We start from the raw sequence: 12,459 nt of genomic DNA, 5'->3' as shown, positions 1-12,459 counted from the left end.
GGAGTATTCTACTCCAGACCGATGCCTTGGTTGGTAGGGGGTAGCCTTGCCTAAGGTGAACTAATAGATTCCTGGATAATGCCTTGTGTTAGACATGGTACCAGGATCGATGTTAGTTTTGCCTTAGGAAGGTTGCCATTATGTGTAAAAATTGTCACGTGCATAAAAAAATAAAGGCAACAGGCTCCTGTAACTCTGATGTTTCTTGTGTTCCTAGGCTCGCGGTATTAACTTGTTCTTAGAGGAGACACAGTGTGGTCATCTGTTTATTTATTAAGCTTGGTTATTTTCCTTGACTTAGGCCAGTTATAAACCTTGATTAACCTTTGACACCTTGCTAACTCTTGATTTACTTTCAATAATTTTAAACTCCTGTTAATTTGCTACACTAGCTCATTCATGTGACCCTTAAACTAAGTTCTCATAGCAACATCCATTGTGGTCTAACATGCTTGAATTTATACACTTTATATCTTTTGAATCCCAGCATACTTTCACTCTACTTCCCTGTTTTGCAGACGGTCTACCACAACAACCCTATCGAGCTTACCATACCATAGCTTCCGAGGACGGAATCTACATCAGGAAGGGGGGCATGTTAACCTATGACGGACATTGAGACGTACTATGTTTTACGTCATTAATTTAAATATTCTGAGTCATGGGCTGGGCTTGTCGGCACCATATGTTAAGGATAAAGGTATTGGGTGATTGCCAATGAGAGGCGCACCTTGAATATCAGTAGGATAAGGGTTAGGATCGGTCGGCCATGTATGGACGCCCATGTGTGAACAGCCAAGTCACCTATAAGAGTCAAATGTAACCCTAAAACTCTTATTCTCATGTGTTGAATACAAGAGTGCTCTTGCCTTATCCTCTTGGTTTCCTTCTCTTGCGTGTGTGTGAGAGAGAGAGAGAGAGTGAGAGAGCGATCGAGCACTATGTAGCGGCACGGCAGCGGCGAGGCGGTAGAGCGGTGACGGCGGCTCCTCCTTCACGGACGTGGGAATCCTTCACGGCGGCGGTTAGAGCGGTGAGTGACACACCCTTGCATTCTGTTTGAGCTTGCTTTCTTGGTTGTATGCTTGCAGCCATTCGTGGCTCACATATGGTGTTCGGTAAGTCCCCAGCTACGACCTGTGCGGCAAAAGCGCACAATTTTTAAAAGTGTTACTTTTATCATAATTGATTTTCATGCATAAAAGTATGCACAAAAGATTATTTCTTTACATAAAAGTGTTACTTTTATCATAGATGATTTTTATGCATAAATGGGTGCATAAAAGATATTTTTTATATTAAAAGTGTGATTTTCATCATAAATGAATTTATGCATAAATAGGATGCATAAGAAAAATTCTTTTATTCTAAAAGTGTAATTCCTACTAAATTAGATAAAAATTTATTTTAATCCAATAGTGTTATTCTCATCAATTTTGATTTTATGCATAGAAAGATGCATAAAGAAATCTATTTTTAGTTCAAAAGAGTTATTTTCATCAATTTTGATTTTATGCATAGAAAGATGCATAAAGAAATCTATTTTTAGTTCAAAAGAGTTATTTTCATCAATTTTGATTTTATGCATAAGCAAAAGCATAAAAGATTGAATTTTAATTCAAAAGTGTCATTTTCATTTAAAATAAATTTATGCGTAAGAAGATGCATAAAAGATTGATTTTTATTTCGAAAGTGTTATTCTCCTTAAAATGGAATTTATGCATAAATAGATGCGTAAAGAAATCTTATATCAAAAATAAGAATTCTCTTGTATTCTATAAATAGATACGAGGATGTGAAACGAATCAGATAGATGAAAATGAACGAGGAATAGATGGAGATGTATGTATGTGAAAGAATGGACGTAGTTATATCTATGTGAAAGAAATGATGTAGATGTATGTATGTGAAGGATGTATGTGAAAGGAAATATGTATGTGGATGTGGATGTGGATGTATGAATGAGGATGTGAAAATGGATGTATGCATGTAGATGTGGATGTATGGATGTGAATGTGGATATGGATGTGGATGTATGAAAGTAGCTATGTATGGATGTGAATGTGGATGTATGGATGTGGATGTGTATGTATGAATGTGAATGTGAATGTGGATGTGGATGTGGATGTGGATGTGGATGTGGATGTATGGATGTATGGATGTGGATGTGGATGTGGATGTATGGATGTGGATATGGATGTGTATGTATGAATGCGGAAAGGGGATTGGATGTATGATGTGGATGTATGAACATGGATGTGTATGTAGAATAATGAATGTGAATGTGTATGTGAAATAATGTGTCGTCGATAGGAGTGAATGGATGAGAATGAGTACACATATAAATGATATGTGGAATAAGTATGGACTGAGGAGGGATAATGTGGAAAGATGAGAGTTCGATATAGAAACTGTATTTTGTGACCTGTTTGTAAATGACTGTTTTATGTCAAGAATGCTGGGGAAGCATTTTGACCATCTTGTGATTAAGGTCGTGGAGACCTAACTGATAAAGTTGCAACTGCTGAGACGGAGAGTCAATGGAGGACGTCTCGCGTGTAGCAAGGTCGGCCGAGGTCTTGACCAGCCTCTGTTCGATTTAAATGGTGAGCTTCCGGTACGGTGGATGAGGGACCAAGGAAGCGGCCTATGAGTGAAGCGCTAGGTGACCTGCGAAGGATCCTAGAGGGTGCTGACCATACGGTGCTCGGGCTCTCGGTCGCCGAAGATACCCACACGTGTGTCGTGGAAGATATTGGAACAAGGAGTAAGAGTTGTTTTCTGAAACCGGGCATGGATCTGGTTGATTGACCTTGCTGGTTCTCAAAATGGATGAGTCCATGGCTCTCTTATATGGATCTGTTGATTAATCTTGCTGATCTTCAACAAGGATTCCATCTTGATTTTTATATGTGGAAATATTGCCGGGTACTATGAGTTAGGAACTATTGAAAAGGCCCCTGAGTGAACAGGTGGTGAGCGTTCTAGTTACCAATGATGCCATAAGTACTCCGATGAATGAATGGTTGGAAATATGGATTCAACCAGAGATTTCGAGGGATTTCGAGGATTGTCATCAGTGACATAATGGTTTCATTAAAGGATTGTTTTAAAGTTAGTTGATTGTGAGAAAAAGGCAATTTCATATTGGGTGTGTAAGTGGTGTGACTAGTTTTATGTTTGCATGAACTTCCGACTAGGGGGCTTGGGAACTCTTTTCCCTGGTACCCGGGACAAAACCTAACCAAATTCCTAATTGGATCCCATCACTACAGTGGTTGGGTGGTTGGCTAACCCATGGGACTGGATGGGGTTAGGCTGGACTGATGGATCCGTAAATCAAGACTCAATTTCTGTTATTACGATAGATAAAGTAAATCCCGGATAGTAATTGTTCTATGGATAGGAATCAATGGCTATGCCTCTTGATGGGAAAAAAAGCGTTGATCCCAATGATCCAAGTGCAAGTTTCTTCCTTGATCTGACCGAGTATCTTTATAGGTGCAGTCGGATCAGCTTGATCAGTAATGGTCTTGACTACGTACCACCCATCGGAGTACCTCCATCAATTTAGGGTTAACTGTGGAAGGAAGCAAGGGTGGAGCAAAAATGTTCCACACACTCTCTCTCCCATACCAATGCAACAAATAGCGGCCAATTGTGAGAGATGCTCCATGTCCGCTAGATCATCAGCGATGGACACTGAATGATGGTGCATTGGGCTTCTCAAGTCTAGATCATCCCCCCACATGTCTACATTATCGATGCATGCTCAAACTTAAGTAACACAAGAATGCATTAGAACTCTAATACCTTATGCATGTTCAAACTTAGAACTCTTATACCTTATGCATTATGTGTATACCTTATGCATGCTCAAACTTAAATAACACAAGAATGCATCAGCACTCTTATACTACTCATGTGATATTAGAACTTTATTGAGACCTTCTAGAATACTACTTAGACAAGCAGGGTGGACAGTGCCCCTTTCGGATGATAGCTTCTAAGGACTTTCCACTCGCTTCCCACTATTAAAGCCAAAGGCAACTTCTCTTTTACTAGAGAAGGATAGTGAAAAGATCAAGGGATCCACCTCCACTATAACCACCTACTCACGGATAACCACTACTACTTCCGTTTATAATAGGGAGCGCATTTGTTAAGCCCAAAACGGGGTTAACAGTTAATGTTCAATGAGGTCCATAGAGGGGCCTTAAAGGTGAAGTTGAAATTATTACGGTGGCCAGAGTTGTAGGAGTAGTTGGTACTCTTGCACCATAAAGTCTAGTAAGAAACCCCTTCCCAACCATAAGGTTTCTCTAACCTTTGCTCATGGCTTTACCTTTGAGAATTGCAAAGCATTGTAGCCTAAAATCTGATACTCGGGGGATTCACCTAAAAATTTCAAATGAAGAGATTTTTTAATTTAAAATTTCAAGGTAAATGTATATAAATATATTTACAAAAGGCATTTTTTAAATCGATTTTGAAAAAAAAACTCGTAAGTCCATAAAGCAAAAGAGAGTCATTTTTTTCACAAAAAATTCATAGGTAAGGGGTTTTTTTAATACCCCTTGAACGTATGTGATACATAGGGTTTCTTTAATACCCCTTGAACGTATGTGATACATAGGGTTTCTTAGTAGTGCGCCCCCCAACATCTGATGATGTTTGGACAAGAACAAATTGCATAGTCTTAGTTTGTTGAAAGTGTAGTCATAGCAACATATCCTAATAAGGGAAGCTTAGTAAAAATATTGACTATTAGAGAGCTGCAACATGGTGCCACTACCAATGAAGATAAGCTCAAAACATATGTATCATAATACCATGGCTTGAGGCAAATAGATAGCCTAGACACTAGTCAAGGGGGGTGATATCCTTGTTAGGATAAGTTGGAAGCCTAATCGACATGCCTAGTAAAAATATTTGCCCATGCCATTAGAGAGCTAACAATGGCACCACTGCTAGTGAAGACAAGCTCAGAACATCTTTGTCATTATACCATGGTGTGAGGCAAAACAGAGACATTCTTCAGTCTTAGCTTAAATAGATACAAGCAGTAAAATGGCAAGAGCTCAACTCATCCACTCAGTACTCAACTATCCTCTTATTCCTTATCCTCTAATCCATGTATATCCGAATAATTCCCCCTTTGTTGCTTACATCCATCCGGGTACTACTTGTTTTCAAGAAACCGTTACAAGTTTGGTACAAAACAAGCAGGCGCAACCCATCATGGTTTGTTGCACAACGGGTCAGTTCAGCTCGCGACATGGGTGGCGGCCAAATGCAGGATGGTTATTCGCCAACACCTGGCGATCACAGTGGATGGTACGCCTACACCTGGCGATCACAGTGGATGCTACGCCAACAGGCGAAGCCCACATTTATTGTTTTGGAAAAATTTTGCATCTAGATATTCCTTACTCTAGATCCTACAGTCCAGATGCTTATACGGCCTGTCCCATATGCCTTCTACTTTTGCTTCTATTGCAATGCCCCCCCGAAACAAATTGGATTGGGTGGCCCTAGGCATACCTTGGCTCATAAACCCTTTTCCTACTGCTCACCCATGCATAGCCCAATCTGGTTCTTTTGTCTACCCGTCGGAACTGCATGTCTATGGAACGCACCTCCAGTTACCTTGCCCTGGTCCTTTTCATTGTGTCTATAGCCATGCCTGTTGCAAAGGCGTGGGGATCTATTTGCTCTCGGGTGATGGCATCATCTTCAAAAACTATTTGCTCTTGGGTGATGGCATCATCTTCAAAAACTATTTGCTCTAGCTCTCTTGGCCTTTTTCTCCTAGCTCGACTCCATTTCCAACCATAGGATTGTATGCCTATTGGTTCTGACCTTGGCACTCCCCTTTCTCTTTTTTCTAGGAGAGACTTTGGTGGAGAGAGGGGCACTAGCATTATTTCTCTTTAAGTGAGTTGTTGCCTTCTCACCCAGATCCATGGGTCATAAGAGCCCATTAATTCCCCACATGGCTCTAGATATGGGGGAGGGGCTTCTTCCTTGGTCGAGCTACTATGTTGTTTCTTGGGAGCTGCTCTGGCCCTATCGTGCTACCTTAGGCACTTCCAACTGGTGAGTAGTGGTTAATTGGGACGTTTATGAATATGCAAGCGGTGAGCCGCGTTCAATGCATCATAGCTGCCCACATCTTGGACACATCCACTGCACTACCTACAGCACTATAAATGGACATAATTGGCACAAGGTAAGGCATCTAATGCTTGTGAGCATATATTCCATGTACTCTTAGTATTCCCTCTATCCAAAATCTTTCTAGATCGCCATCTAAGCTCTACAATAGAGCACACGATAGCACCATCATATTGTACCTATCTCTTGTTTGGTATAATCAGAATTTTAAATTTCTCTCCATTCTCTCTATTACATTGTCTAGTGTACTTTCTCTTACTATATTTTCTTCCACTGTGCTATATTCTTACATGGTATTAGAGCTATAGGTGCTCTTAGTAACAATAGTGCACATTGTCTAGTCTTTCTTTACATAGAAGTAGCTTGTAGTGATGTCTACTTCAGGGTCCAATGCTGCTACTTGCTACTATTCTAGTGTTGCACATCCGTCCACCTGCCTTCGCTGAAGGCAAGTTAGATGGGATAAACTACACTCTTTGGAAGCTCAAAATCAATGCCATCCTTGATTATGGAAACCATTGACCCTAGTGATAACAAAAGAACGATTCCACCAGATGCTGCTCTTCTTTGGGCATGGAAGCGATGCAATATGCAGATGCACTTTGCACCATTGTTACTAACGCACAAGTGATTCTGTTCTTACTCTAATTCAACGTAGAAACAAGGTATTCGTGGCTTGGACCATACTGAGAAATCAGTATGAGACCCGGAATCAGACCAAGATTCAAAACCTAGAGAATTAGCTTGCTGCTGAAAAGTTTGCTAAAGGAGAGGCTGTAGAAGCATTTATCTCTTGGATCAAAAACCTGTGAGACCAAATGGCTATTGTGGGAATCATGAAGACCAGCAAAGAGTTGGCTCAGAGATGCATCCGAATTCTACCACTGATGGGTTGGTTATGGCACTAAACACCGAGGTTAGAGTACCACCTCTTTCTTTTGAAGAATTTAGTGTTATGCTATTTGAGGAGGAGATGCGATTCAAGACCCATGATGGTGGTCAAAAGTCAAAGGTGAGACTAATTCTAAAGACAAGAAGAAGAAGTTTTCTAGTACATGCTACTACTGAAGAAGGGTCGTGCCATCAAAGACTACAGAAAGAAGTAGGCTCATGAGAAGAACGGCACCATGAAGACTTCATGGAATGGAAAGGAGTTAGCCAACAATGCCCAAACTGAGTTGGAAATCTGGGGTTACTAATCTTTGTGGTAAGATGTCTACTACTGCATTAGTGGGAACTCTGGGGTCACTAATGTTTGTGGTAAGATGTCTACTACTGCATTGGTATCTTCTTACTTTATGCTATTAGTCGAAAATTATAGTAGGAAGATGTGTGTTTATTTTCTCTGTGAGATAAGGCTGAAGCTTTTGAGAAGTTTAAACAATGGCATAAATTTTTAGAGAATGAGATAGTGAAAGATCCCTACCCCCTCCGCGCAACGAATTCAAGGGTGCTAGCAGCGGAAGTAGCACTTCTTGCGTAGGGCAGAGCCTCTCACTTGGGGCCTCGCCCACGGATATCTGGACAAGAGACTAATCCCTTGGCTTATTCCAAAACTGAACCCGAAAGAACTTCCCTCGCCCAGAAAGTACAGGCGATTCCTCCAGGATATTTTTATTCTAACGTAGTCAAGAGCCTTAACTAACCAACCTGATCCGACCGAACCAGTGAGTCACATGGTCAGATCAAGGAAGAGACTTGCACTTGGATCATAGAGACCAATGCTTTTTTCCTCGTCAAGAGACACAACCCTTGATTCTTTTCCATAGAACAAGGACTATCTGGGATTTACTTCATCTATTGTAACATAACAGAATTGAGTCTCATTTTAGGGATCCATCAGTCCAGCCCATGTGTTAGCCAACCGCTCAACCACTGTAGTGATAGGATCCATTTAGGAATTTGGTTATGTTTTGTCTCGAGTACTAGGGAAAAGAGTTCCCAGGCCCCCTAGCCGGCGCTTCATGCAAACTTCAAGATAGTCACACCACTTACACACCCAATATGAAATTGCCTATTTCATAGATTCAGCTGTCTTTAAAACAATCTTTTAATGAAACCATAGTATCATTGATCCTAATCCTCCAAAATATCCGGTTGAATTGGCAACCAGAACGCTCACCACTTGTCCACTCAGGGGCCTTTTCAATAGTTCCTAGCTCATAGTACCCGGAAATATATTCACTTATAAAAATCCAGATGGACTCTCCGTTGAAGATCAGCTAGATCAACCAACATATCCATATAAAAGAGCCATGGACTCATCCGTTGAGGACCAGCAAGATCAATCAACCAGATCCATGCCCGGGTTCAGAAAATAACTCTAACACCTTGTTCCATTTTCTTCCTCGACGCACGCGTGCGTATCTTCAGCGACCCAGAGCCGAGCACCATATGGTCAACACCCTCTAGGATCCTTTGCAAGTCACCTAGAGCTTCACTCATAGGCCGCTTCCTTGGTCCCTCATCCAACGTACCGGAAGCTCACCTTTAAATCAAACCGAGGCTGGTCAAGACCTCCACCTTGCTACGCGAGATGTCCTCCGTTGACTCTCTGTCAGCTGTTGCAAATTTATCACTTAGATCTCCACGACCTCATTCACAAGATGGTCAAATTCTTCCCTAGCATTCTTGACATAAAACAGTCATTTAAAAACAGTTCATAAATACAGTTTCTAACAAACTCTCAGCTTTCCACATTGTTCCACATCATTTCTCATTATTCCACATTCTTCTACATCAATTCACATTGCTTAATCCACATCCAATCATATGTATTCCCATCTTCCTTCATTTATTCTCATCTAGTCACATCATATTACATCATATTACATCTCATCACATCTAGTCACATCATATTACATCTCATCACATCTAGTCACATCATATTACATTTATTCTCATCTAGTCACATCATATTACATCTCATCACATCTATTCTCATCTTCCTTCATTTATTCTCATCTAGTCACATCATATTACATCTCATCACATCTATCCTCATCACATCTCATCCATTCACATCTACCCATATCCTTATCACATCCATTCACATTGCATCTCATCCATTCACATCTATCCCGATTCACATCACATCACATCTCATCCATTCACATCTATCTCTATTCACATCACATCACATCTCATTCATTCACATCTATCCCGATTCACATCACATCTCATCCATTCACATATATCTCGATTTACATCTCATTCATTCACATCTATCTCGATTCACATCACATCCATTTCACATCACATCACATCATATCTCATTCATTCACATCTATCAATATCCATATCACATCACATCACATCCATTCACATTGCATCTCATCCATTCACATCACATCACATCCATTCACATCACATCACATTCACATTGCATCTCATCCATTCACATCACATCACATCCATTCACATCACATCACATTCACATTGCATCTCATCCATTCACATCACATCACATCCATTCACATCACATCTCATCCTTCACATCTATCCCGATTCACATCACATCATAGCACATCCATTTCACATCACATCACATCCATTCACATCACATCTCACCCATTCACATCTATTTACATCACATCACATTCACATCCATTCACATCTATTTACATCACATCACATGTCATCCATTCACATCTCATCGCATCCATTCACATCCATCTCATTTATTACATCCACATCACATCACACACATCCATCCACATTACATCACGTCCACATCTCATTCTCATCTATTTACATCACATCACTTCCTTTCACATATAATCACATCTCAATCTCATCTCATCACATTCACATCCACATCCATTTACATCTCATCTCATCACATTCACATTCACATCCACATCCATTTACATCACATCACTTCCTTTCGCATATCATCACATCTCAATCTCATCTCATCACATTCACATCCACATCCATTTACATCACATCCCATCCACATCTCTTCACATCCATATCTACATCCATTTACATCACATCACATCCCATCCACATCTCATCACATCCACATCCATTTACATCACATTCACATCTTCTCACATCCACTCATATCCTATAACATTGCATTCACATCTTCTCACATCCACTCATATCCTATAACATTGCATTCACATCTTATCACATCCTATTCTCATCTTATTCACATCGTATTCAAATTTATTCATATTTAGTAACATTTTCTACTTTCGATACCGATGGGACTGTTTCTAAATTTCTGCCAATTGCTAGGCCTAGTTAAAGGTACTTTTACTCAACGGCTATTTTCATATTCTTTCTCAAATTTCTCAAGTAAAATATATTCAATATTCTTCTTTTGAGTAAAAGATTCATGGGATTTACAAAAATCAATTCTACCCAAATTTTCCAATAATGCTCAAAATTTCACTTTTGATAAAAAAATACTCATAATTTGAATTATGCTAAAAAATTCTCTTTTTTCATTTAATTTCTTGGATCTCAAATATCATAGGAATTTCTCTTTTTGCATTTAATTGATTGAATTCCAAATGTCAAGGGAATTCCTCTTTTATCATAAAATCAATTTATCTAAAATTACTCTTTAAATTTAAATAAAAATATCCATTAATTCAAATATGCCAAGAAGTCCACTTTTACCATTTAAATGATTGAATTCCAAATGTCATGGAAATTCCTCTTTTATCATTTAAATTTTCTCATACATTAAAATAAATTTATCTAAAATTTCTCTTTAAATAAAAATATTCATTATCTTAATATACCAAAATTTCTCTTTTTCCATTTAATTACATGGATCTCCATTATCATGGGAATTCCTCTTTTTGCATAAAAATAAAATTACCAAAATTTCTCTTTTCTTTAATTAATTATTTATGCATAAATACTAAAAATTAGTTTTCCAAGAATGTGATGAAAATCATTCTTTTAGCATAGGATGTCCAATCCTAGAATATAGTAGGAAATCCTCTTTTCACATTATGCATAAAAATGAGTTATGTATTAATTTCTAAAAATTTTGCCATAGCTTCGCTGCTATTACTGATAATTTTTAATATTTCTAGAAAGAATAAGACTTTGTAATACAGTTATGATAGAAGAACTACCTTTGAACTTAAATCCAATTTCTGGAATTAAATCATAAATTTACCATAATTTTATTAACATAAAAGCATAAAAAGCCATTTTTTACCCTCTAGCTTAACAAGCTTAGAGATTGATTTTGAATTAAGAATTTATCAATGAGAAGCATTCATTTGCTTAAGAATTAGTCATAGGAATGACTATTCTTTTGGGGAGAGAGAGATATACATAAAAAGCATCCTACTTAAGCATAAAGATTAACTTTTTTATGATTAATCATTAAAACTCTTAGAGAAAGCTTAATTTAAAAACAACTTGAGAGGGGTTGAGAAGTGAAATCATTGAGAATATTAATGAAAACCATGAAATTACTTCTTACCTCTAGATTTGGCTTACTTCTTTATCTTAGAAGGAAGCCCCTAACCAATCAATTGGTTTAGTATGTTGAGAAGAAAGCTCCAAGGATTGTTGACGAGAGAGAAGGTCCAAGTTCTCCAAAAGTAGAGGATTTTTAAGGGATAATAGAAAATATCATTATTTTAATGTAATACTGGCATGGTATAGTTCACAGATAATACAAAAGAATAAGAGTCTATTTATAGGTGAGGGAGGCCACTAACTAAGTCCAACTAAGTTCTAGAATTTTTCAACTTCAGTTTGACTGAATTTGGACAAGATTTGGATCAATTTGGCTCCCTTTTTTATTTGAATCAATTTGGCTTCCTTTTTTATTTGGTTTGATCCAGGAGAGAGGAGAGATAAAAATATCACAATTTTTTTGAATCAAAAACTCATCCACATGTGTGAAATAGATGCCTACCTCAAAGGTCTCCCCCTCCTTATTTACTAATGTGTCAAAAATTCATCATTTCTCCAAAATATCTCATTTTTTAGTAATATCTCTTAATTTTTAAGTATTAAACCTTGTACTTAGTCAACTCTTCATCTTATGTGAGCATTTACTCATTTTTGGGTATTTTCTTTTATTCTTTGGATTTATCTCGTCCCAACACTTGGATTAATCCTATTTGCCCCCAACCACAGGAACCTTAATTGGACCATAATCCAAAAATTTTCAAAAATCTAGACCCTTAGGCTAAGGTCCCTTATATCATTTTTAATTGATTCCTAATGCACATTGGAAAGTTCATTTTGAACTTCTGTTTCAGGAGAAACTATTTTAGACACTAGGAGGATTTTTAT

Source organism: Cibotium barometz, chromosome 38 (genome assembly GCF_041138505.1).
Source record: "Cibotium barometz isolate CiBa-2024 chromosome 38, ASM4113850v1, whole genome shotgun sequence".
In the NCBI taxonomy this organism is placed as follows: Eukaryota; Viridiplantae; Streptophyta; class Polypodiopsida; order Cyatheales; family Cibotiaceae; genus Cibotium; species Cibotium barometz.
Note: the sequence above shows the minus strand (reverse complement) of the source record.